The sequence below is a fragment of the Giraffa tippelskirchi genome, chromosome 10, assembly GCF_054371585.1.
Source record: "Giraffa tippelskirchi isolate mGirTip1 chromosome 10, T2T-mGirTip1v1.2.pri, whole genome shotgun sequence".
NCBI classification, from domain to species: Eukaryota; Metazoa; Chordata; class Mammalia; order Artiodactyla; family Giraffidae; genus Giraffa; species Giraffa tippelskirchi.
Window position 1 is genome coordinate 18415792 of NC_137284.1, and position 26860 is coordinate 18442651.

Below are 26860 nucleotides of genomic sequence, written 5' to 3' on the forward strand. Positions count from 1 at the left end.
AGGCAAATGCATGCTCGACTGGCAGACTTTGTCTTCCTTAGAATTTAGGTGTGATCTATATTCAAATGACAGTTTAATGAGCCTTTTCCTATTTCCAGAAACCTTATCACATCATTAAAGCACAGAAATGAATAATACATCTAGCAGTTGGATTAAGCTGAACTTGAGACCTGATGCATCTTCAAAGAGGAAAAAAAAATGGAGCAGAGACAAAATCGAGGGATGCTGAGCCCAGGGGAAAGGGTTAAATGAGGAGGTCAAGGCAGGATATTTTTATTCTCAAGAACCAACATAGGCAGGCAAATGTCACCAGCATTTTTCAAAGTCTTAACATGACACTCCTATTTCTCCGGGCATGGACTGGAAGAGGATTTTTGCAGTATGGTCTGTTGTCCAGAGTCATGGCTGAGGGTGAAGTGTTCACCTGCCATGATGTCACTGTGAGCAAGATGTAAGCATGCATTAGTGTCCACACCATTCCCAACTTCTTTCTCAGAGGTAAGGGAGCTCACAGTGATTCAAACTCTAAGCTCTGGAGTCAGAACTCCTCTCCTGTCTCCAGCTGTGTGTCCTTGGATTGAAAAGCTTGACCTCTTTCAGCTCCAGTTGTTTTCATCTGGAAAATGAAAATAATAAGTGTACCCACTTTGATGGGTTGTAGAGAGGGTTCAGTGAAGCAACTTAGATCCAATCCAATGGTTAGCCCAGGACTTGGTACACCAGAAGAGCACAATATTTACCTTTGGGCTACTATTTTTCATTCCTTGGTGTCTTTGCATATGCTATTTCCTCTCCTGGGAATGACCTTCTACCTTCCTGACCATCACCCAAGTCCACTCTCCAGCCTCAATTCCCAAGCTCTTTCTCCTGCTGAGAACTCCTACTCATCTGTCAAAACCCAGTTGAAATGTTACCCACCATCATTCTCCCTGCCAGCCCTATAGTCAGATCAAGTGGTTCCTTCTCCAGACTGCCCTAATTCCCTGGACATGCTTGTGATCAAAATAACAGAGTGCTAAGATTTTGTTTTATAATGCATTCTCAAATGTTGGTTGAATGAGTCTAGATTCACTTTCCTCTCCACCCTAATGTGTAGAAATACAGAGGTGAGGGCACATTTCCAGGTCGTCTCAGGGCTCTCTGTCCAATGTTGAGAGATGCACACATTGGTGATAAGATATTTTCAGTGTCTCAGACCAAAACCCTTTGACAAATTCAGCAGGATAGCATACATGCTAATCCAAACACACCCCATCCAAGTGTAGGCGTGAAAATGGTAAGTTAAGTTCACTCCAATACCGCTGCCCTGGACACAGCATCCTAGAGACTTTGGAAATAAGGAAGTCATCACTGACAAACTCCCTTTCTCCCACACAACACATTCAGGATCTGCCAGGGTCTGTAGGTACCACTCATGGTTCTCCCCTCCACCCCATCTGTATCCTTCTCATCCCTGGAAAACTGTTTGGCAGTTCTCCTAAAGCTGATCATCACATACCCTATGACCTAACAATTTCTCTCCTGAATACATACCCAATATAAATCCATGCATAAGTTCACCTTAAAAAATGTACAAAGATGTCAGAGCTGTGTTATTTGGAATAGCACCAAAGAAAACTACCTGAATATCTGTAATGGTATAATGGATAAACTATGTTATGTTCACACAAGGAAATACTATACAGCCATGATAATGCATTTTCTAGAGCTATAGGCGATAATGTGAATGAATCTCACAAATATAAATTTGAGAGAAAAAAGCCAAGTACAAATAGTACAAACTTTATGATTCCTCTTATGCGAAGTAAAAAACAAAACAAAAAGGGAAAGCTATTAAAAATCAGGACAGTGTTGACAGTGTTGCCCTTGGGGAAAGTGTGGCTAGAGACCTCTAGGGAGTTAAACTGCAACCCAGAAAGGAATGCCCACGTCCTTACCCCAACACTTGTGAATGTGGCCTTATTTGGAAATGAGGTCCCTGGAGATTTAACTAGGGATCTCAAGATGAGATCATCCTGGATTGTGTGCATTTGTGTTAGTCGCTTCAGTTGTATCCAATTCTTTGTGACCCCATGGACTGTAGTCCACCAGGCTCCTCTGTCTATGGGATTCTCCAGGCAAGAAAACTGGAGTGAGCTGCTATTTCCTATTCCAGGCGATCTTCCCAAACACAGGGATCAGACCAGCACCCCCTGTGTCCCCTACTTTGGCAAGCAGGTTCTTTACCACTAGCACCACCTGGGAAGCCCCATCCTGGATTGAAGTGGCCCTAAATCCAATGGATGATGTCCTTAGAAAGGAGAGGGGGATTTGAGACACACAAAAGGAAAGGCGGAGACAGAGGTTGAAATGATGCCTCTACACAACAAGCAATGTCCAGGATAGCTGACCGGCACCAGAAGCCAGCAGAGGCATGGATTGGATTCTGCCTCAGAGCCTCAGAAGACACTAACCATGCTGACACCTTGATTTCAGACTTCTGGCCTCCAGAACTGTGGGAGAATAAATTTCTGTTGTTTCAAGCCAGCCATGTTTTGGGAATTTATAACAGCTGCCCTAGGAAACTAATATAGGGCATTGAAGAGTTTCCTGAGATGCAGGTACGGTTGTGTTTCTTGTTCTATGGTCAGTCTCTGAAGATTCATTTACTGTACTCCTTGCTACATGTGCACCATGCAATATGTATACTGTACTTCAAAAAAGTTAAAATTATCCAAAACCTCTCTTTATGACACTTTGAAATAAGCCTTCTTATCACATGCTATGCTATGCTATTCCTTTGAAGAACTGATGCTGAAGCTGAAGCTCCAATACTTTGGCCACCTGATGTGAAGAACTGACTCATCAGAAAAGATCCTGATGCTGGGAAAGATTGAAGGCAGGAGGAAAAGGGGACAACAGAGGATGAGAAGGTTGGATGGCATCACCAACTCGATGGACATGAGTTTGAGCAAGCTCCGGGAGCTGGTGATGGACAGGGGAGCCTGGCAAGTTGCAGTCCGGAGAGTTGCAAAGAGTCGGACACAACTGAGTGACTGAACTGAACTGATGCTATGCTAAGTCACTTCAGTTGTATCTGACTCTGCAACCCCGTGGACTGTAGCCTGCCATGCTCTTTTGTCCATGGGATTCTCCAGGCAAGAATACTGAAGTAAGTTGCCATTTACTCCTCCAGGGGATCTTCCTAACCCAGGGATCGAATCAGCATCCCCTGCGTCTCCTGCATTGGCAAGCAGGTTCTTTGCCACTACCACCACCTAGGAAGCCCCACCTCAGCAGCAAAAACAAGATAAGTGTTTGTCTCATAACGGATTATCCCAAATTACCATGACAACAAAAGTCTATATCACCTTGGGGGTCAGCTGTGTCTCTATTTACATCCTCTTATGAACCAAATCAAATGATAACTCCTATGTGAAGCTTTTCCAGAAGTTCTTAGCAGACAATAGAAGTGTCTTTCTCCAGTGGTATTACTTATATTTTGGCTACTTGCTTGCACATTTATTTCCAGCACTAGGTGTGAACACCCAAATTGCAGAAATATTATCTTTCCAGAGCACAGTTTAATGATTGGAGGCACATTTTTATATCAGACTTGATGTCAGACAGATTTTGGTTTTTGTTCCATCTCTAGTGAGCTCAGGCAACTTAATCCCACTTGGCTTCAGTGTCCTCATCTGTAAAACTAGGGGAGTGCTACTACTGATCTTATATTATCATAAGCATTAAAAATTACAACATATGTCAAGTTCTTAAAACAATCCAAGGCATATATGAGATGTTCATAAAATATTTCCTGTAGGGGTTCCTTGGTGGCTCAGTTTTAAAGAATCCACCTGCCAATGCAGGGGTTGCTCCCTGGTCCAGGAAGATCCCACATGCCATGGAGCAACTAAGCTCATGCACTACTACTATTGCGCCTGCACTCTAGAGCCCACGAACCACAACTCCTGAGCCCACGTACCCTACAGCCTGTGCTCTGCAACAGGAGAAACCACCACAATGAGAAGCTGGTTCATTGCAACTAGAGAGTAGGTCACATAGCAACAAGGACTCAGCACAACAAAAAATTAATTAATTAAAAAACATTCCCTGTAAACTCAAACCAGGGCTCAGTAACAACCTAGAGGGGTGGGATGGCAAGGGAGGTGGGAGGGATGTTCAAGTGGAAGGGGACATGGGTAAACCTATGGCTGATTCATGTTGATGTTCGGTAGAAACCAATGCAATACTGTAAAGCAACTATCTTTCAATTAAAAGTAAATTAAAAAATAATTCCCTGTAGAGTTAATACTACTGTGTATCTACTGCAGGTCAGGCTCTGATCTAGGGTTCTAGGATTAGTTGTCAACAAGACAGAATCCTGACCTTTACTGAGCTAGGCTGCTACTGTTACTGTTATTAGCTGCTATTTGTATGCCTACTAGCTTACTCAGTGCTTAACATATAGTGGGCTCATGATAAATGCTGCTAAACAATTGGTATTCATCCTCTGACTCCAAAATTTCACACTTCTTCCTAACTTCTCACCGTTTCAGGCTTACCACTTAGTATCTTTTTCTCCCTTGATTCTCATTTTCATTTTTTCATGAGTCATTCCTTTTAAAAAGTTAGCTTTGGGGGTGAGTGTTTGAGCCTAATCACTTTAGCATTGCATACATAATAATCCATGTTAACAGATGCCCTATTTATGGGGAAATGTAAAGCCATGATGTGGGGAAATTATTCATCTCATGTTTTTGTTGAAGAAGCAAAACACGCAGTCAATTAAGTCTGCTCTTCTTGAAATTCTGCATTTTCAAAAAGTTGTGAGAGGAGCTGGGGAGCACACTTGGTAAAACGTGGCATTAATTACTTAGTCACTCTGAATAGGTTTCAATTGCATTCCATGGAAAAATGTAAGAGCCCTCCAGTGGCCAAATCATCCCACTCAAGTCCCGAGGGTTGTTTGCTCCAGACAGCATTTCCAACCGAACAAAACGCCTGCTTCATCTTCTGTAGGAAAGAAAGAGAGCGAGACCCTCTTTATTTTCTAATAGGACCTATTAAAGCCCTATTTTCCTGTTTTAAAGAGGACTCTTGTCTAATTCCAAACACTCAGACAAGTTTGAAGCGAATTGTTTTATCCCTTAAAGCAGAGGTAATGCCTTCTTTCCAATAGTCAAGCACTGCAATCAAATACCACTTTTTATTGAGCATCTAGTGTGAGTTCAGCACTCTGCCGGACTTTGTAGAAGGAAGTAGCCTATGGAGGGAGAGAGAGAGATGAACAGAACACACAGCTTCTGTCCTCAAGGGCTTCTGGACTGTGGAGGAGACAAAACTTACTCCTTTGGACAATAGAGGGATCATGGATAGTGATAGACTTGATCTATCTTGTGCAAAACCATGTTTGGCATGCTCTCTGGGGCGGGGGAAAGAAAGTGCCTCAGAAGAAGAAATAAAAATGTGTTGGTAATTTACTGGTGGGAAGTACTGGTCTAGGTACTGGAGAATCAATAGAGACATGGCTTCTTGCTTTCCTGGTCCTCACAGTCTATTGGGGGAGAATAACAGTGAACAAACACTATTTGACACTATGTCTAAGTGCTAGTCACTCAGTTGTGCCCTACCCTTTCGACCCCATGGACTGTAGCCCACCAGGCTCCTCTGTCCATGGGATTTCCCAGGCAAGAACACTGAGGTGGGTTGCCATTTCCTTCTCCAGGGGAATCTTCCCGACTCCAGTAAAAATTAATAAGACAGTTGTAAAGAGGCCTGACAAACTAGTCAATATCCTATAATAAACCACAATGGAAAAGAATATAAAAAAGAATGTATATAGATGTATAACTGAATGTATATAGATATACCACACTTTAGTGTACAGCAGAAATTAACATAACACTGCATATCAATCTTACTGCAATAAATTAATTTTTTTAAAAAAAGTGAGACCTGACGATGCTGAGACAGAAAAGATACAGGAGTTATCAGGGCAGAGGCAGGACACATCTAACTAAAACTGAGGAGGGGATGGTGGTCAGGGAAGATTCTAGAGGATGTGACAGTTAGCCCAGTGGCTGAAATGAAGACGATGAGTAGCCAAGTCATGAGGTTGGATGTAGAATGTTCCAGGAAGAGAGAAGAGAGGATGTGAAGAACTGGCAGGGCTGTGGGTGAGAGGCTGTAAGGTTGAAAGGTGTCTGTGTGGCTGGAGCTGAGGGAGGGGCTTTGTAAGGGAAGGAGAGGGAGCCATGTTACCCTAACAGGAGCCAAGGCTGAACTCTGCCACCATCAGGTCTCAGTCTAGGCTACATAGGCATTCGTTCGTCCATTATCTGCTGCGCAAGCACCACTCTGTCTAATCAGAACTCATTTCTGCTTCCGGTTCTCAGATGAACACACATTTTTATTCTTGACTGGACTTACTTCCAAATCCACTCCATCTTTAGGTCAGCTCCTTGGTGCCAGACTGTTTCTGGCTCCTGGTCTCCCCTCTCACATCCTATCAAGAAAATGCCATCCTTTCACGTGCCTCACAGTCCACACCCTGGCTGAGTCCCTCGGTGGGCCCAGTCAGTTCCCTGAAGGAGTCATGAGCCAAGCCTAGGTGAGGCAGGAAGATGCTGGAACACCAGAGAAGCCATCTTATCTCCTCCTCGGGTATTTGCGGGGTCTCTTGCTACTTCCGGGCTTCCTCAGTGGCTCAGTGGTAAAGAATTCGCCTGACAATGCGAGTGACGCCGATTTGAGCCCTGGTCATGAAGACCTCCTGGAGAAGGAAATGACAACCTACTCCATCCAGTATTTTTGCCTTGAGAATTCTATGGACAGAGGAATCTTACGAGCTACAGTCCACGGGGTCACAAAAGAGTCATACACAATCTAGCGATGAAACAACAACAACAATTTCTGCTTTCACTCTCACCTGCAAGAACTGTCAAACAAGGAGGCGGGAGGGGTGGTCCAACATCCAAGTCAGAACAGGAGAAAAACAGGGGCAGTGTGAATGTATAATTTGTCCCTGACATGAACGACAATCTGCCCTACGGCTGTGAAATGATGTTTTAGCTAATGTTACTGTGCATGAGCCCCTCAAGATGAATCCGTCCTTAAGGACAACAAGAGGGGGGGTCACGCTCTGTTCTGGATCTGACCCAGGACCCCAGCAGGCCCCATCCCGGTGGCCGTTTAGCCTTCCCACACTTCACTGCCATCCAGAAGGTGACCCGTGGCCTTCAGTAAGGGAGAAGAATGATTCGCCAAGGGAAGTAAACACACATTCTTTTTTCATCACAGAAAACACTTGGCATGGGTGATAACGAAGGTCAGACCTCTGAGCTACGTTAGCCTGAAGGGTCAGGATGACAGGTTCACGGTTTACACTTGTGCAGAAAGTAATCTGGGCCCAGCAGCTTTGTGCGCAGTAGAGGGCAAAGCTACAATTTCCATCAGCCAGGATTGCCCATTACCTGCTGCTGGATGACCTGCACAGGTGGCCATAGGTCCCAGTGAGGTGAACTCCCAAGAGGACACGCATGCAAATTTTAAAGCTAAGAGGGATCTTGAAACCTTAACAGCATCCCCAGAATATGTGCATATTCACACCAGTATTGCGGGAGCTCAATGCCAAATCTAGCTATTGTTAAACTTTCTGCACTTGCAGCTCTTATTTCTTTCAGGAAACATTTTCTTAAACACCAGCACTGGTTTAATCTGTGATAATAAGACGGAGAAGGGTAAAGGGTGTATAGATTCCAAATCGAACAATTCTAGGTTTTTGTTGCCTGTCTGAACATTCTGAGAAACAGGGTGTAAATTCCATCATTTTCCTCTTGGGCCCAACTTTTCCCTTCTTACTCTCTTCTTCTCCTTCTTTGTTGCTATTATTATTGTAATAATTATTATTATTATGGCAAAATACTTGAGATCTCCCTCTTAACAAATTTTTAAGGACATATTTCATTGTTAACTCGAGGCACAATGCTGCATGGTGAATCTCTAAAATGCATTCATCTCCCATAACTAAAACTTTCTACTCACTCAACAGCACTCCCATCTCTCCCCACTGACTCCCAGCAACCACCATTCTATTCTGTTTCTTGAAAATGGAGGAATTCCTACAAGGCAATAGCAAAAATGCAAACAACTCAGTTTAAAAAGAGGCAAAGGAATCGAACGGATATTTCTCTGAAGACAACATAAGAATGGTCAACAGGTATATGAAAAGATGCTCTACATCACTAATACTCTCACTCCCTTGCATGCGTGCTCAGTTGTGTCTAACTCTTTGCGACCCCATGGACTGTAGCCCCCCAGGCTCCTCTGTCCATGGGATTTCTCAGGCAGACTACTGGAGTGGGTTCCCATTTCCTTCTCCAGGGGATCTTCCTGACCCAGAGATCAAACCTGCATCTCCTGTGTCTCCTATATTTGAAGATGGGTGCTTTACCACTGAGCAACCAGGGAAGCCCCTCACTAATTACTAGAGAGATGCAAACCTTCCCCCTTAGTTTCTGAGTTTCTTTGGGCCTAAGGAGGAAGAAGAGAGATGTACTAGGGTACTTCCAGGCCCAAGGAGGCTAACACAGCCTGTGTCTGTCTGTGTGTGCACGTGTATAGGAGAGGGTCAGGAGAAAGAAAGTGGGACATTGGGTGGGGTGGGCTGGGCAGTGAAGTCCCAGACTTTGTATTGCTTGTGGGCTGAAAGAGTAAATGCTGTTCCATTTGCTAGTCCAAGGTTTACGTTCTGCATGTGACACTGAACATCTAGGAAAAACCAGCCAAATCAGAGCTCTGTCAGCCTCAGCTTCTCCACCTGTAGAAAGAGGAGTACTAACAACGCCTCCCCCAACAGTCACTGTGTGGGCTCACAAATATGGCAGAGGGCTCAGATGGCAACAGAGCCCATGATAAAGGGCAATAATATAAAAGTCAGACTTAGTGTGTGTGTAGGGGGGGTGATGGGTGGGTAATAGAATAGGAAACCAGGACTGGGGCACCGTGAGTGAATGTCCCATAGAAAGCATTTCAGTTGAATTTGAAACAAGCGGATACCTGGCAAGTGTATACCTGGCAGTCAAATACGACTCACATTTTATTCCATAGGAAAATACCTGGCCCTGAAAATGAGACTGTGGTTGTTTTCTTACTGTCATTTCCTCCAGGGGAAACCCCAGCTAGGACAGTCCAGATCACACCAAACATACCCAGTCCACACCAGAACCGGCATGCTCTCCATTCCTAGTAGACCCAGAGGCCCTCACTCACCGAGCCTGAGGACAGAGTGCTGATTTTTGTCTGGAAACAATCTCTATTTCGAGGTACTCCCCCAGCTTCCTTCCACTGCAGTCCCTCTCTGTTTCTCTCTTCCCCCTCACTTCTGCTGCCACCCTGATCCAGGCACCGACAGCATGGGTGGCAGGTAGCCCATCTGAGGATGCACCTCAGTGGCTCTGAGCCAAGCTTGTCTGCCCTGCCCCCTTTGGCATCCTCTCCCCCGGGTTCCTGCAGGTGGAAGCCTGACCACAGCGTGATCAGGCTTCCAGGAGAGAAGCCTGCCCCATTCCACTTGTTCAGAAGCTTCACCGGAGTCTCCTAACAGCAGAGTGCTGAACTGTGAACCAGATAAGAAGCAGATTAGGGGGGAAATTCACCTTCCTCCATGGGAGAGCCTTTCATCCTAGAGGTTAGAAACTGCAAACAGCCTTTGACTCATGCTGACCGTCTCTGAGTGAGAACCACGGGCTCCCTCCAACTCAGACTTATCTTCCAATGTTAAGTCTGGAACACAAAATAGAGAATAAGGGAGGATTCTTAGGTTTTACCTTTTGACATAAATCAGAGCATTATGGTGCATTGTTGGGGAGAGATCCAAGTGTCACGTGACCGTTCATCCCATGTTATTATTCCTGGAAGCTCTGAGGGCTAAGACACAGGACCAGAGAGAATGGATCATATTTTATATAGACATCCTAGTCTCACATCCCTCCATGCGGACATCAAACAAGTCATCTCCCAGGTGAGATTAGGAAAGAGAGTAACACCAGTCTTCTTCTGTCCTGGAGACTTCCTCCAGACGACCACAGCAACTCCCTCTCGCCACCTCCCTCCCACTGGCCAGATTCCATGCGTTTCTCTAACCATCCCCATCAATCATCAGGCAGTGGTAGAGCTGGGACTCTGAGCCGTGGGCCTCCTCAAGTCCTCCTGTGGAGGGCGCACAAATTACACGTGCCTCTGACTTCCCCACAGAGATTTGCATTCAGTGGTTGGGGATGCATTCTTTTAAATGTCCTCTGGTGGTTACACAAAAGGTCCTGGCTCAGAATCCCTGCTTTAGAGAGCGGAGGAGGTGCATGAGTGAGCCCAGGGGCCACTCACCTTCTAGCCACCAGGAGGCAGGGGCCATGTCTTCTAAACAATGTGGTCATTAGAGTCTATCACACACAGTACACGTCAAGGGATTGTCTGCATCAAAAGTGAAAGTGAAAGTCACTCAGTCGTGTCTGACTTTTTGCGACCCCATGGACTTCTCCAAGCCAGAATACTGGAATGGGTAGCCTTTCCCTTCTCCAGGGAATCTTCCCCACCCAGGGATCAAACTGCGGTCTCCAGCATTGTAGGTGGATTCTTTACCAACTGCGCTATCAGGGAAGCATGCACAATCCAAATAGCCAAATATGCCCATCAAGTCTCGTTTCTTGCAAAAATCACAAGCCCAGGGAGACAGGAGTCAAGAGCACCAGTCTGAGATGTCTGCTTCCCAGGCTAGGTCTGTCACCCCCTGATCGGATGACCTTGAGCTAGGCAGACACTTGAACACTCAGTTTCTTTACCAGTAGTTATAGGAGGTTGGAGTAAATACGAAGTTCCCTACAAACCCCAAAACTGTGTAAATAATTCTATGCGTGCTTGCTAAATAGTTTCAGTCATGTCTGACTCTTTGTGGTCCTATGGACCCTATCCTGCCAGGCTTCTCTGTCCATGGGATTCTCCAGGCAAGAATATTGGAATGGGTTGCCATGCCCTCCTCCAGGGGATCTTCCTGACCCAGGGATTGAACCCACATCTCTTACATTTCTTGCATTGGCAGATGGGTTCTGTACCACTAGCGCCACCTGGGAAGTCACAAATAATTATAATGTAGACTTTTAATGAATTCAATATTTTTTTTTCCCTTTGGAGTCTCCATCCTTATGTTCATGGTCTGAGAGTTAAACCCAAAGTAATAAGAATCAAGAATCATAAGAATCAAATCAAACAATTAGAATTTTAACTCTGTCATCAATTCCTGTATAATTACGGCTAAGTCTCTCCTCAGTGCTCATGCATCCAGGGCACAAAGAGAAAAACAGGTGCTATCAGAGCACCAGAGCCCCTGGAATTAGGGATGGGACTGACGACTCTGAAGTTCATGTCCTGACATCATCAACAGGGTCCCAGCCCAAAGCTGGTGACTCCACTTCAAGATGAAGGAAAACATTGCTGAAACTCCTGGATACACAAGGGCCTTTTTCCCTTGCAAAGATCTTGCAAAAGAAAAAAAAAAGTAAGGGAGGGGGAAGAGGGGAGACAATGGTTGCATCTGAAGCAGAATCATGAATCTAAATAGAAGTTTCCGAAGATGTCTATCATGCATCAGCAGCTCCTTAAAATAACAGCAAACATTTTAGATCCATTATTTAGTTTCCGTGGAAAATAAACAACAGGGTCGAGTAGAATAGGAATCATGGGTTTAGCCCTCAGTCCCCAATCATCTTCTGCGCCCATGCATTTCTAAGACAGGAAGGCATTTTCCCAATTATAGCAGGAGCAGGAAGGAGGGGAGCAGGGTGGGCCGGCATGGGCTTGCCGGAGATGCCCTGCCTATGTGTCTGGGGCCTGAGGTTAGAATGGATGCCCTGTTGTGGGGACAGTTGCTGAGCAGTCTTTAAGGTCAGGGAAACCAGTTCCTGCCCAAGCAGAGGTTCAAGAGCGTCATGAGCCCACGCTGGCTGATAGCTGCAGAGATGTTCAGAACCAGCGTGCCTTCTCCTCCAGGCTTAGTGCCTCAAGCCTGCAGAGTACCTTCCTGCCACCTGGGGTCCTGACCTGCCTATTCAGAAAGTCAGCCAAGTGGCCCCAGAGACCAACACAAAGGTCCCACCCTACCCTGTCATATCCCCCTTTGGAAATCAGCTCAGATGCCTCCTGGAAAGCAAAGTGGGGAGATTGGATAAGCTCTATGTGTCTCGTTTGCCAGGGGAGCTGCTGAAGCTCCTGAATGTGGGCTCTCGTGTCTGACCACACTTCCTCACTTAAGAAATGACTTCACAGACCCAAAATAGCAGTAGCCATGGAACAAAACACAACGAGGTTCGGGCAATAAGAGCCAAATCAAGAAATGAAACGGTACAGCAGAAATGAACCCAACATTGTAGATCAACCATACTTCAATTTAAAAAAAAAAAAGAAAGAAAACAAAAATGAAAATGAAAAATCCCTACCAGGTGACCAGGATCAGGTGAGGGTCTTCCCATGGGTTGAAGGTCTGGGACTGGGACCCTCAAAATAGCTTTGTTTTAATGAGGCAGTGGTGGAATTAGATTGAATTTGTCTAATATCTTACTTTGGTTGTTTGTAAAGGCATCTGGAATAGGTCAGTACTAGCACTCGATGTTGGTGTTGGAGGCTTTTCAGCAATCAGACATAAGGCTCCTAGAATTCCCAAATTCATCCCACCCTTTAGATGAAGAAGGATACACAACATTCTGTCCACAACATGAGCCATGGGAGAGAGAAGCAAAGCAAACCAGCTCCAATCTCTCTCATCTCACCTTTCAGACTAAATTCCTGTCTAGTAATTACTGCCTGTGATTCTGAGAGGTAATACATAGTTATCAGTGAGCACTTATCAGAGAGGTGAGCAGAGCAGGGCTTCCCACCATAGCCTCGGAGAATAGGCTTCATTATGCCTTTGCTGAGTTACTTCACCCTATGCCTGTTTATAGTTATCTCCTCTCTGCAGAGCTGTTTTGAGATTTTAGGTCTGGAGTACGGATCATTTTCCCCCTCCCCCACCAGAAGCAGAGGAAATTCACAGACCAGACTGTCCCCTCGAAGAGGTGGGATGGAGACCTCTGGCACATTCTTGGGGTAAGTCGCTCACTCGGATTTCTTCTCCCAGACACACCAACTTGTGCAGCCTGCATCCTTACTTTCTAACAGAGGAGCTGAACGACCTTAAGACATACATTGAATCACTTTTTGGCTTGATGTCCCCTTCTGTAAAACAGGGATCAATAATACCTACCTCATACTGCTTTTATGAAGGTGAATCTCTAACTAGATTCAGAACCTTGAACGCCAGAGTTTAAGGCTTACTCATTTTTGTATTCCTGGCATCTAGCAGAAGGACTGGCACATAGTGGTCGCTTAATAAATATTGGTTAAATGCATTACAATTATTGAATAAAACCCATGGAGTCCCACTATTTGCTGATCCTCTGCTGACTTCCTTGAACACAGATGATAAAGGCTGAGGTTAGAATGCTGGCAACTGAGAATCTAGAACGAAACACACGTAAAGCAAGACCCTTCTTAGAGGGTCATCGAGTCATGCATTCTCTCTCAAGGAACAGGAGGGATTTCTGGTCTTCTGAGCCCCTGAAAACTCTGACCACCCCCTGTGCAGCTAAAAAGAATGGAGGATGTTCCCATTGACTGAAGAAGCCTGAGGACAGCAGGACAGATGGAGCCCTGTGTGCAGGGGGGAGCTCCTCCACTTCTGACTCTGTGATGGAAAACCCCACGGGCACTTCCAGAGGGCACTTTGGATGGTTCTCCTGACCCAGTTTGTGTCCAGCTGCAGAGAGCTGTGTGGGTTCCATGAGGCCGCACTGGCATAAATGTACCAGATTTCCATTTTTCTTCTCCTCTCTGTACATACTCCGTGACAGGCCAGGCCATCGCCTGAGTAGTTGTTCACAACTGCCCAGGAACATGGCCAAAAGCCAGACCAAGAAAGAAGGGATTCTTCAAAGGCCTGGTGAAGGAAGATAACAGAGTTTCAGCCAAGTAAACAACACAGGGTGGGGATGGGGGAACTATGGACATGACAAACCAGGGGCTGAGCCTAAAGGGAAGAGGGTGGTCCAAACCCGTAACTTAGGAGATAGTATTCCTGTAGATGTGTCTGGGTCTGACTCACCCTCTCTGTATGAACTTGGACTTAGCACAGCTCTCACCTGTAGACTGAGAGCATCACCATAGCCATGGTGTAAGAAGAATCTCTAGAGATCTTAGTTTCAAATCACTCATTTTAAGGGTGAGGGGACAGAGACTGGGAGGAGCCAAGGGATTCGCAGGGGATCATGTGGCCAGTTTGCCTTAGAGCTGGAACAAGGACCCAAATCTCTCTCTTTCCATCTCTCAAGCACTGTGCTTCTCAGATTCTCAGAAGACAGCATCTCAGATTCTCAGAAGACAACCCCCTGTGCCAAATAAACTTCCAGGCTTTCTCTGTGTTGAAACTGGTGACTGGAAGGAGTTACATACCAGCTCTGGAAGGCGAAGGGCTGCAAGAGGATTTGTCTCAGGTTTGTGTCTACGAAACGTGTTTGTGACTAGATGCTGCACCGAGCGTTAAAGTCTGAGAGTCTAAGGAGAATGTAACAATCAGATACGCCTTCCTCTTTTCATGCTCTCTAACCCCAAACTTGATGAGGTCCCTAGGGATTTTTTTTCATGGTGCTTTCATTCCCAAAGCTTCTGCGATTCGACTTCCCATCAGCTCCTACCCCTTGATTGTCCCGGTTTCACACGCCTGCCTGCCCACTCACACTTACCAAACAGAAATAATTTTATCAAGTGGCCATGCTGCAGATTGCTTCTAAACAGCTGGGCTCAGGAAAAGCTCTGGGGATGAGTTCGGATCAGGAGTTATCTTCCCTGGCATGCTGTTTCTGGATTTACATATGCGTGGGCTGAATGTTTTAATTAGCGCTGCCAGCCAGTCTGGTCACAGCTACCCACCAAATGCTTTGCTTCTTAGGTGAGTGGTCCAGGGCTGTTCTTCAGAGGTTGAGTGTTCTGGTTGCAAGAAAAGAAAAACAACTCCTGGGTGTCTGCATCTTATTTGCTCATTCATGTTCAACAACTCTTCATGGAGGATCTATTAAGTGTCAGGCCTTGAGCTATTATGTGGGGACTCTGAGAGAGATAGGACATAGTTGCTGCTGATAAAAAGAACATAGATCATGGACATTAAACGAACATGCTACACAAGGTGTTACAGTGGTAAAGAATCTTCCTGCCAATGCAAGAGACACAGAAATGCGGGTTTGATCCCTGGATGGGGAAGATCTCCTGGAATAGGAAATAGCAACCCGCTCCAGTATGCTTGCCTGGAAAATTCTATGGACAGTGGGCTACAATTCATGGGGTCACAAAGAGTTGGACATGACTGAGCATGCACCCACACACATACAAACAGTGAACGGTGAACAAGAATGTATGATGATACTGAGAGGCACTGGGTGTCAGGGAAGACCAGAGGAGGGACATTTTACCCAACCTTGGGTACCTAGTGGGAGGGAATGAGCGAGTGGTTTCCACTGCTGAGAATCAGCGAAGGCTTCTTGGAGGAGTTGCTAAAAATCAGTCCCAAAGGATCTGCAGGGATTAATGAGATACAAGCTGATGTCGGCAAGGCTTTCTTGGAAGAGTGAACAGCACAAACAAAGAAATAAAGATCAGCAGCAGCATAGGAGGAGGTGGATGAGCAATATAGGTGGCTTTGTTCTCTAGAAGGGGCTGGCAGCTGCAAATAGTGTTCAGAAGTGTGTGACATTGGAGAAGGGGAAGGAGAAGAGATGAAGGCAGGGAGCACATAATTAACCTTTGTCCAGCATTTCATAGGCTATTGTTTTCACATGTGTTGGCTCATCAGCCCACAGAACAGCCTCATGACATGCATAGGGGAGATGCTAGTCCTTTGTGAGGACAGCAGCGATCCTCTAACTGCTGACCTAATGGTTCATCTTCCATTTCCATCCCTTCTCTAGCTCACTTCCCATCCTATGTTAACCTCCAGGATCTTAGTCATTCTCGATCTTCCTCGAAGTTCTCTGGTTTTCTCTTTGAGTCTCCTAACAGCAAACCCACTTTAGTGTAACCCCTAGACTTCTCCTTCTCTGGTATCATTGGTCTTCCGCTCTCATCCTTCTCATCACCACAGGTACACCCACACTGTCATGTTGACCCAATCCAAACCTCCAGCTCTGACCTTTCTCTGGAGATCTGACCACGAATCCCCACCTGACCAAGTGGACACCTCTGCCTGAGCAATGAGCACCTCACTGAATACATCCAGGTGGGGACTCAGGACTTCTCCATAAGGCCTTCTCTTCTTTGGAAAATTAGATACTGTTCTCACTCTGCCCTTTACCCTGAGTCCTTCTTTTACCCCCAAACCTCATCAATCTGCGAATTGTTTCTTCTAATTCAGAGCCATTTCCTGCATCAGCTATTTTCAATCTGCCAACCCACCTACTGCTTCTACTGCAAGAACTTCCCATATGGGTATCCTACTCCTGTACTCTCTCCTCTGGGCTATTATTTCCAGTTTCAGAAGAAATTCCCCCTTCTTCCCACCAAAAGCTCTCCTTTAGTCTGCTCCCCTGATTAAAGTCCTCTATCACATCAGGGTAAAATTCTACCTAAATATGGGTGACCCATTACTTGCCACCCCTTAGGTGGTTCCCCAGCCTTATAATCTACATTTCACCCATCAACACAGCACTGGTGCCTGTGGTGTTCATTCACCCTCCATCACCTTGACACAGCCATTTCCCCTGCTTGAAATTCTTCTCCTGCCCTAGGTGAGTTGGAGGTGCTCCTGTGTATGCTCAGTGCAGCTTTTAATGTTCCACGCTGAGTGACCTCATTCCCTAATCAGACTAAACATCTTAGAGATGGGGTATTTGTCTTATTTACAGTTGTTCACCCAAAACCTAGCACAGGTACATAATAGAAACACACACACATACAAATACACACACAAACACACACATCCCAAGTAAACTGAATTGAACTCCTCATCTGATCAATTCAAAGTGGAAGTCACTAAGTCGTGTCCAACTCATTGCAACCCCATGGACTATATATACAGTCCATGGAATTCTCTAGGCAAGAATACTGGAGTGCAGAGCCTTTCCCTTCTCCAGGGGATCTTCCCAACCCAGGGATTGAACCCAGGTCTCCTGCATTGCAGGCAGATTCTTTACCAGCTGAGCCACAAGGGAAGCCCAAGAATACAGGAGTGGGTAGCCGTTCCATTCTCCTGCAGATCTCCCCTACCCAGGAATCAAACCAGAGTCTCCTGCATTGCAGGTGGATTCTTTACCAACTGAGCTATCAGGGAAGCCTTGTATGTCTTCAAAATTGGATTCAAATGTCACCTTTTCTGAGACACCTTCCTCGATTTCATTAGGTATCCGTAAAAGGTTTTTCAGTCTGTATTATTCCACTTGTTTCACTGAATTATCATTTCATTTTTAATTCATCTGCCACTGGATTGAGTTCCTATAAGGCAGAGAACAGCCACCCAGCACAAGGCTAGACCAATGTCTGAGACTCAATTTCCTAATGACTGAATGAATCATCAATTTATAGAAAGGAAAACTGAGGTCTAGGAAAGTCAAATATCCTGTGAAAAGTCAAACGCTGGTGTATCTCGGACTAGAACTTGGTTCTGAGGTCACAGATCTTTCCTTTAAAACTGAAACTAGTATCTCTGATTCTACAAGTTGCCACATCTGGGAAAATGCTCCATAAGGGAAGACTCTCCATCACCTCTTTTCTTGGGTGGCAGAACCTCCAGTGATTCCTATCCTGATGCAGGTAGGGCAGTCAGCCATCCACCAAAAGCGACACCTGCAGTGTGAGCCCTCACGGCTGTGAAGCAAGTTGCTTTTTAAGTGACACTTAGGAACAAGGGAGCCCCTGCCAGAACAGGTACGCTCAGCATCTCATCCTGAATCAGACCTGCACCTGAGTCCAGCTCTGCCATTTCCCACATGTGACCTTGAGCAAGTCATACCACATGGAGCTTGTGTTTTCTCAACAATGGGAATAAAGATAACTACCCTTCCCCACTGTTGTGCAGAAAACAACAATAGCAGTGACATACACATTGTTCATATGCCTTGTTATTTTATATCTGTGAAGATGCTGACATAGCAGGAGCTCAATAAATGCTGCCATGATGGCATCAAGCTATGCTTGATCTTTACAATAATCTGTTCTCTTTTCAATAATTTCTCTGAGCCCTGGGTCCTCCTTAGCTCTCTTTGTTGGCCTTCTAGACCTTGAAAATGAAGAAAAAAAAAGAATTCAAATTCAAATAATAATTTAGAGCCTTTCTGATACACTGCAGATCCACCATGGTCCTGTTTTGCATGACTTTTGTAACCCTCACTGTAGTCAATTAAAAAAAAAAAAAAAGCTTTGCTATCTCCAGCAGGGAAAAAGGACTTTAACGAAAAATCCAGAATGCCTGAACGGTAGAAGAAATCCATGGAAAAGGTGTTTCTGAGGATTCAAGGCATTTCCCCAACTGGTCCTCCCCTGGCATAAATATTCAGCCAAATAGTCCAATCATCCAGAAAGTGTTAAGTCTATTTCTAAGAATTCTCACAGGTTTAATCACCCCCAATTTTTATTTGCTTTATATTATAAATCAAAACTATCCAACCTACATGCCAAGGGCCCTTGAAGGATATAGTTATTGTAAGCAGTTTCAAATTTGAGTGTGCATTAAGTGTCATCTCTCACCTAAAAAATAAAAAAATAAAAAATAAATCAGTACTTTGCAAAAACATCCACACTTATTTTATTTTCCAGAGTATTTTATATTGTCATAAATAAAATGTGTATTTGTACAAAATAAAATGTGTATCGAATTTTACAATAGCTGTTTGTCATTTTTCATTTCGCACAATATAAGTATTAAAAGGACTAATAATACCTTAATGTTTTATTATGGGGAAATTTGCAGGGTTCTGTAAAATGTTTGACATGAAAAGCAATGCCAGTGGTAGCAACATTTAGGGATCCCTCTTATAAGTCAGAAACCCAGGATCTGAGTGGACCTAGCAGTTGGCTTCCCAGAGCAACTCAGAAACATATGTGCATTGCAGAATGACCTTGAGAAATCTTCCAGCTCCCAAAGATGAAGCTATCTGGGTCTGTCTGCCAACCTAATCCACCACACAGCCCTGGCAGGAGATGCAGGGAGAGTTAATCTTCCCTCCTTCCATCTGGGGGACCCGGGGGTGGGGGAGCAGGCAGCAGCAGCTGCCAACCCAGGGCCTACAGGAGGATGGACAGAAAAGGGCAGTGGCAGCATATCCCGCAGCTCCGTCCTAGGAGCATCTCCCCTCCTTTCCTCTCCGATCCCTCTCCATCCGCCCTCATGACAAGGCACAGGCAGAAAGTAAGTCTGGCGAACACGCGGCAGGGAGAACACAGCGGCGACAAGCAAGGTGACTAACCTCATCAAGCCATCACAAATTAAATACTGTCTGTGCAGCCAAGTTCACCTCCCAGCTTGCTTTGGGAACAGGAAGCTGAGATTTTCCACGCTGTGATCTGATAAGAGGCTGAAAGCCAGCTAGTCAGCCCAGGTGAGGACAGGACCAGTGGGCTACACTAACAGCACGATTGTGTCAGGTTGGCGACTGATCAGCAGCAGTACACACCCGTCACCCAGGCAGGTCACTGCCCGCCACTTCGGTGACACAGACGTGGACCCTGGCAAACTGACTGAGGGCCCCCTTTTTTCCCCACTGGACGGAGTAACCAGCTACGGGATGGGCCACTGAACCTGTGTCCTCGCAGGATGAAGGGTGCTGTTAATACCTGCTCACCTTCTGCAGGGAGCCAGAGCCCTAATTAAGTGCGGTTTGTGAAGTGCTTTGAGGTTGCCAGATGAAAGCTGAGCTTGGAGTGCAAACTATTATTGCTAATTAATTATTGTCAGCTGAACAATTTACTCTGTGTTTTCAGGGCTAGGAGCCCTTGTTTACAGGTCAAAGAATGCTTTCCTTGTATATTTCCCACCCATGTCTCCCACCCACTGTTCTGGCCAACTGGAAATCTCTCCATCATTCTCCCCACTTTTCTCCTGTTGACCTTTCTCAGGTCCCTAACTGAAATGCAAGGTATACAGCCTCCCCTTCAGGCCCCAGAGGTAAGCAGACTTGCAAAAAGAGAGGATGCGAAATCCTTAAGAAAGTGAGTGTAAGCTAGAAAGTAAAAGGGAATCTGACACAAAATATCTGTAGTGTTGGCTGGGAAACATAGAGTCCCTTTGGGAAAAATATGTGATTAATCCTAGACAGAAAATAGAACTGAAATATGGGAGCCTTTCTGCTAAGATGGTTTCTGCTGGTGAATGATGTTGACCTCTGAGGGGCAATATTACGCATGATCAGGAGGGTACATAGGAAATTCTCGGGGCAGTGAGCCTCTCAACAGGACCAGCAGCCCTCCTTTTAATAAACCCTTCCCTGCACCACTCTCCCCCCACCGAAAAACCCAAGGCCTGTTCAACTTTAATTTCTATCTTCAATTAGTTAGGATAACAATCCTATAGAATTCCTAGAATGAAATGCGCCTCTGAGATTAAAAAGTAGGAGACCAGAGGCATTAAGAGAACAAAGCAGCAAGGATGGAACAATGCTCGTCTTCCCATCTTGGCTGCCACCTGGCGCTCACCACGCTGGCATCTGAATCAAGGGCATTGTGGATGCAAGACAAGAGAATCCCCAGTGAACTGTAGCTTTTATGAATAAATTGTACTTGCCAAAATTGGTCGGTTGTTTGTGAACATTGATTTATTTTCTCTGATTCTTTCTGATTGTTATATTTTGGATGGTGCTTACTGATGTGAAAAAGCCATCTAGTATTGCTGATAAATCTAGAGATAACGGCAGAGGTCAGAAAAGCAGAAAGGAAGGAAAAGAAGGTGTGTTTGCTGTACAATGGGAAAACTTTTTATGTAAAGAACAACTCTATGCCTGTTTAAATGCCATTTCACCTTATTTTGTAATTGTACAATTAGCAGGGTCATTTGATTGTTTCTTTTTTTTTTTTCCTTCTGGAGTTAAGAATAGCACAGAGTGCGTAGTGAAAGAGTGTGTCTTATCTGAGGGCTCAGACACTTCTGCTGGGTTTCTTTGTTACTTCTTTGCTTTTTACTCCTTCCACTCTGCACAGGTGTTAGATGGGGGCAGTGAGAAAGAGAGAGAGAGGTGGTCAAAGACAGAGTAAGAAGGAGAGAGGGAGCTTTTGGGGTGGTGATGATTAGCAGCCTGGAGACAGGAACAGTCTTGTAGAGCACTGAGTATGCACAGCTAACATATTCAAGGTCATGGGATGGGAGCATTCAGAGCTTTCAAGGTGAGCCGACCCGTTTGATTCCCTGGGTCTCAGTGCTCTCTCTAACCGAACCTAGTGCCAAGTTTGCATCTGGTGAGCTTTCTAAAAAAAGAGTATTGAACTCAATTTAACTTCCAGAGGGATAGTTAGGCATGAAAGTTGAAAATGTGGGGGACTGGGGAGAGAAGAAGGGATGGGAGGGGGTGGCAAGAGGCTGCTGACGGACTGTTTCCACCTTTGGATCACAACTCTTGAAACATTACACCTAAAATAGGTCAACAGGGATTTGGGATAAAGTGGGATAAGCTTTAGTTAATTATCCCAAATGTGCAGAATGCCTGCTTTTAAATCCTGAGTTGGATTTAATCACAGAAGCTGAGACGATCTTCCAACATCCAAATCCATTTGAAAATTGACCGGAGGGGCATTCTATCCAAAAAGATAGCTTGTTCAGTAATAAGGTAGCAAACGCAGCCGCCGCACAGAGACGAGGACTCACAGTGGCTCGTTGGTGCGCTGGCTTCTGCTGTCATTCGGAAGCAACACAGAAGGAACTAAGGAGCAAGTGCCGGCTCTGATCACTTTCCACATCCTCCCCGTCAGGCTGGGTCTCCTCGGCAGAACAGACCTCAAATTCAATACAACAGAGACATGAGAAGAGACAAAACACCAGCAATCAATTGGTGGGGAGACTTGAATAACAGAGATGCTGGAAATGGGAGATAGAGGATGCTTCAAACCTCACTTTGAGACACACTTTGTATTTAAAGTTATCTTGGGTTTTCAACAATCTTACACGAGTCTGGTGGGGGTCCATTTAAGGAAGACTGTGAGCCCTCCTGAGATGTATTGTTAAAAAGACTAACATTTGCTGGAGGTGTAACAGCAAGTTGATTTATTTCCAGAACAATTTTGAAAAGCATCCTAGAAAATGCTTTGGATTAACCTCTACTGATAGCTTTTTAAAAAGGCTTTCCATGACTTTGTGGTTTAGTTGCTAAGTTGTGTCCAGTTCTTATGACTCCATGGACTGTAGCCTGCCAGGCTCCTCTGTCCACAGGACTTCCCAGGCAAGAATACTGAAGTGGGTTGCCATTTTCTTCTCCAGGGGATCCTCCTGACCTAGGGATCAGACCTGCATCTCCTGCATTGCAGGCAGTCTCCAGTCTTGCAGACAAATTCTTTACCAACTGAGCCATCAGGGAAGCTTTCCATGATTTAGTGAAGTGGATCCAAACAGACCTCCCCAGCCTAGATCCTTCCCCCAACCATAAATCCATCCCATGCCCTCCATTTACAAAGGCATTGTCCATCAACACTCTGATGCTAAACCTCTACTCCGGGCACACTATGGTTCTAATCCAGCTTTGTCTTATAACTATTTCTTTTCATTTTTTTCCTTCCTTCTTGCTATACATCCAAAATCACATGCTTGCCAAGGGCAAGAGTCATATCTATTTAGGTTTGGGAGTTCAACATCTCCAAGAGTGCTATCACTTTGAAGAGTGTTAGAATATGGCTACTGTTGCATCAATTCAGTTCAGTCACTCAGTTGTGTCCGACTCTTTGCAACCGCATGGACTGCAGCATACCAGGCTTCCTTGTCCATCACCAACTACCAGAGCTTGCTCAAACTTATCTCCATCAAGTCGATGATGCCATCCAACCATCTCATCCTCTATCATCCTCTTCCGCTCCTGCCTTCGATCTTTCCCAGCATCAGGCTCTTTTCCAATGAGTCAGTTCTTCACATCAGGTGGCCAAAGTACTGGAATTTCAGCTTTAGCATCACTCATGCCAATGAATATTCAACATTGATTTCCTTTAGGATTGACTGGTTGGATCTCTTTGCAGTCCAAAGGACTCTCAAGCATCTTCTCCAACACCACAGTTTAAAAGCATCAATTCTCCAGCGCTTAGCTTTCTCTATAGTCCAACTCTCATATCTGTACATAACTACTGGAAAAACCATAGCTTTGACCAGATAGACCTTTGTTGGCAAAGTAATGTCTCTGCTTTTCAATATGCTGTCTAGGTTGGTCATAGCTTTTCTTCCAAGGAGCAAGCATCTTTTAATTTCATGGCTGTAGTCACCATCTGCAGTGATTTTGGAGCTCAAGAAAATAAAGTCTCTCACCGTTTCCATTGTTTCCCCATCTATTTGCCATGAAGTGATGGGACCAGATGCCATGATCTTCGTCTTTTGAATGTTGAGTTTTAAGCCAGCTTTTTCACTCTCCTCTTTCACTTTCAAGAGACTCTTTAGTTCTTCTTCACTTTCTGCCATAAGGGTGGTGTCATCTGCATATCTGCGGTGATTGATATTTCTCCTGGAAATCTTGATTCCAGCTTGTGCTTCATCCAGTCCAGCATTCCTCATGATGTACTCTGCATATAAGTTAAATAAGCAGGGTGACAATATACAGCCTGACATACTCCTTTCCTGATTTGGAACCAGTCCATTGTTCCATGTCCTGTTCTAACTGTTGAGTCTTGACCCGCATATAGATTTCTCAGGAGGCAGGTCAGGTGGCCTGGTATTCCCATCTCTTGAAGAATTGTCCACAGTTCGTTGCATAAGTGGTGATAATGAGCTGATCTAACAAACATTTGTTGAGTATCTAATAGGCAATACTACTGTTATGTTGTTTGCAAAAGTTCAAGAGTCCTTTACCCTCAGGAAGTTTGTGACCTATTGAAAGAGAGGAGCAGCAGCAGAAGTCATAGGAATGACTCCAGTAGAGGCAGGAAATACTGAAGCGGGAACCTGCTATAAAGCTCAGGAAGCTCAGTTCAGTGCTCTGTGATGACCTAGAGAGTGGGATGGTGGAGGATGGGAGGTCCACAAGGGAGGGGATATGTGTACACGTGTAGCTGATTCACTTCACTGTACAGTAGAAACTAACACAGTGTCACAAAGCAATTCTTATCCAATAAAAAATAGCATGCTAGAAAAATACAGCACAAGAAGGGTTTCACGAATACAATAGGTGGCATATGGGGCACAGAGAAGGTAGAATATGAGTTGGATTTTATGGGAAGATTGGGGCTCTGATAGAAGAGGGCAGAAAAGGAATTCCAGGCTGAGAAAGCTATTTGAACAACAGCATGGATGATGGTGGGATTAGACCACTGCCAATAGACTTGTGTCCACTTTGACATAGGGTGCCTAGACAGATATGAGAGAAGTGAATCTAAGGTTCCCTGCAGAATTTCTTTACTCTCCTGCTTCTAGAATGAACACACTCTCTTCAACACCCAGGAATCAGAGAAATTAATTTTACTTGCAAAATCACCTCTTATCACTCCAGGGCAGAATCCGTGAAGTGATCCTGGGGCCCTGACTCCCCTATATGACCCAGATGAGGACCCCGAATTTCCCAAATCTCACTCTCCTGATAGCTAATGCCTACCCTCAGCCCCACTCCTAGGGGTCCTTTGAGAGGCCTTACATAATCACAGATACAGAGCTTTCTACCAGACTTCAAAACAAGAATTTCACCTCGGAGGTGAGAACGGATATGAGAAATTTCAGCCCAAAGAGTGATTTTCCCCCAAAGCTGTCATGAGCACCTGACGACAAGGGTTTATAATGGAAGTGCCATTGCAGCTGTAACTACATTGCTGCAAAAGTGTGACACTGTCCCCAGATACAGGCACTGTAATAAGACAGAGCATTTAAATGATGCTTGGAAGGACAATCATGGTATGCAGTAGTCTTTTTCTAGATCATCACTTCTCCCAATCGCTTCCATTTACAGCTAAAAAGACACACAAGTTTCATGGGGGAAAAACTTAGTACAGGAACGGCAAGTTTTGTAACTAGAGAAAAATCAATTATGAAGGACGCTGGGTTCTGACTTGAGGCAACTGTCACTAGGAGGCTGTGATAACCCCAGGGCTCTGGGAGAGTTCACCAGAGTTCAATTCCCTTCTGGCCAGCCCCCAAGCCTCTCTGAGCAATTCCCTGGGATGGTCCCTGAGCCAGTTATCTTAACATTCCATTCCAGTTTAGAATTGAGGTGATGAGATCAGGCTTTCCTGGTAGACAGCACAGCATAAAATGTAACTCTTTGCAAGGAAGCCGGAGCCGATATTAATACAAAGGGATGTTCTTTCTCCAACAGTTCTATAAACTACTTCACTGCTCTGCTTTCACGGACCATATCCTGAGATCGCGTGGAATTTCATCAAATTAGTAGAAAGGTCCCAAGTCACACAGGAGAAAAAACAAAATTCTCATCGTCACATGAGACATCGGGGGAAAAAAGCCAACAGAAAATGAAAACTAACCTTTCATTGTCAGGAAACTATGTGTGTGTGTACGTGTATGTGTATATTTGTGTGTACATACATTGTATATTATATATATTTGTTTCAAATCTATAAGTAAGTTTCCACGTTACATGTGCCTACATGAATATCCTCTCTTCTATTTTTCACTTTATTATTGGAGTATTTATTATTTGTTATTGGAGTATTGCTTCACAAGATTGTGTTCGCTTTTGCTGTACAAAGAAGTGTATCAGCTATTTGTACAAATACATCCCCCTCCTTCTTAAGCCTCCCTCCCCCTCATATCCCACCCCTCTGGGTCAACACAGCACTGAGTTGAGCTCTCTGTGCTTTACGGCAGCTTCCCACTAGTTATCTGTTTTACACATGGTAGTGTATATATACGTCAATCCCAATCTCCCAATTCTTCCCACCTTCCCCTTCCCCCACTGTGTCCACATGTCCATTCTCTATGTCTGCATCTCTATTTCTGTCCTGAAAATAGGTTTATTAGTCAGAAAGAGAAAAAAATATATGTATATTAATAAATATCCTCTTGATTGAACAAAATACTATACCAAAAGCTATGGGTCTCAGTTTTTCTCTCAGGCTAAATGTGGGCAATTTAGCTCATTTTGCATGACTTTCTTTCCATTAGTAGGGCTCCAATCCTCTTTGATTTGTTAGTTTAAAGAATAGCAAACCTCGCCCTCTTCCACATTTAGCATTATACACCCTTTATCAAGGTGCCTCTGGTGCCCAAGAGAACAGGCCCATCAGTGTGGACAAGCCTGCACCATGAACCAAATATTTGGACGCTTGCCTATTTCTGTGCTTAACAGCTCTAAGAAATCTAATACTGTCAAAGGAAAACACCAACTTTCCCAAACTTGTTTCACTGCTGTACTTAGTATGTGTGTGTGTGTTAGTCACTCAATTGTGTCTGACTCTTTGCAACCCTACGGACTGTAGCCCGCCAGGCTCCTCTGTCCATGGAATCCTCCAGGCAAGAATACTGCAGTGGGTTGCCATTGCCTTCTCCATGGAATCTTTCTGGCTCAGGGATTGAACCTGTGTCTCCTGCATTGCAGGTGCATTCTTTACCATCTGAGCCACCAGGGAAGCTTGCATTTAGTAACCCCCCACCCTAATCTTGTTATCCTGACAATTATTTGTTGGA

General features: G+C 44.8%; 1 long non-coding RNA gene across 1 annotated transcript in view; it reads right to left on the reverse strand.

The window, feature by feature from the left end:
• Positions 1 to 257: 257 nt before the first annotated feature.
• Positions 258 to 26860, reverse strand: part of LOC145522321 (uncharacterized) — a 174419-nt gene continuing 147816 nt past the window's right edge. The window contains exons 7-13 of the long non-coding RNA XR_014065983.1: positions 21905 to 22015; positions 18723 to 18798; positions 14811 to 15054; positions 13277 to 14008; positions 10366 to 10452; positions 9639 to 9765; positions 258 to 616 (exon numbers count right to left, since the gene is read on the reverse strand). This is a non-coding gene — a long non-coding RNA (uncharacterized LOC145522321). The remainder of the gene's footprint in view (positions 617 to 9638; positions 9766 to 10365; positions 10453 to 13276; positions 14009 to 14810; positions 15055 to 18722; positions 18799 to 21904; positions 22016 to 26860) is intronic.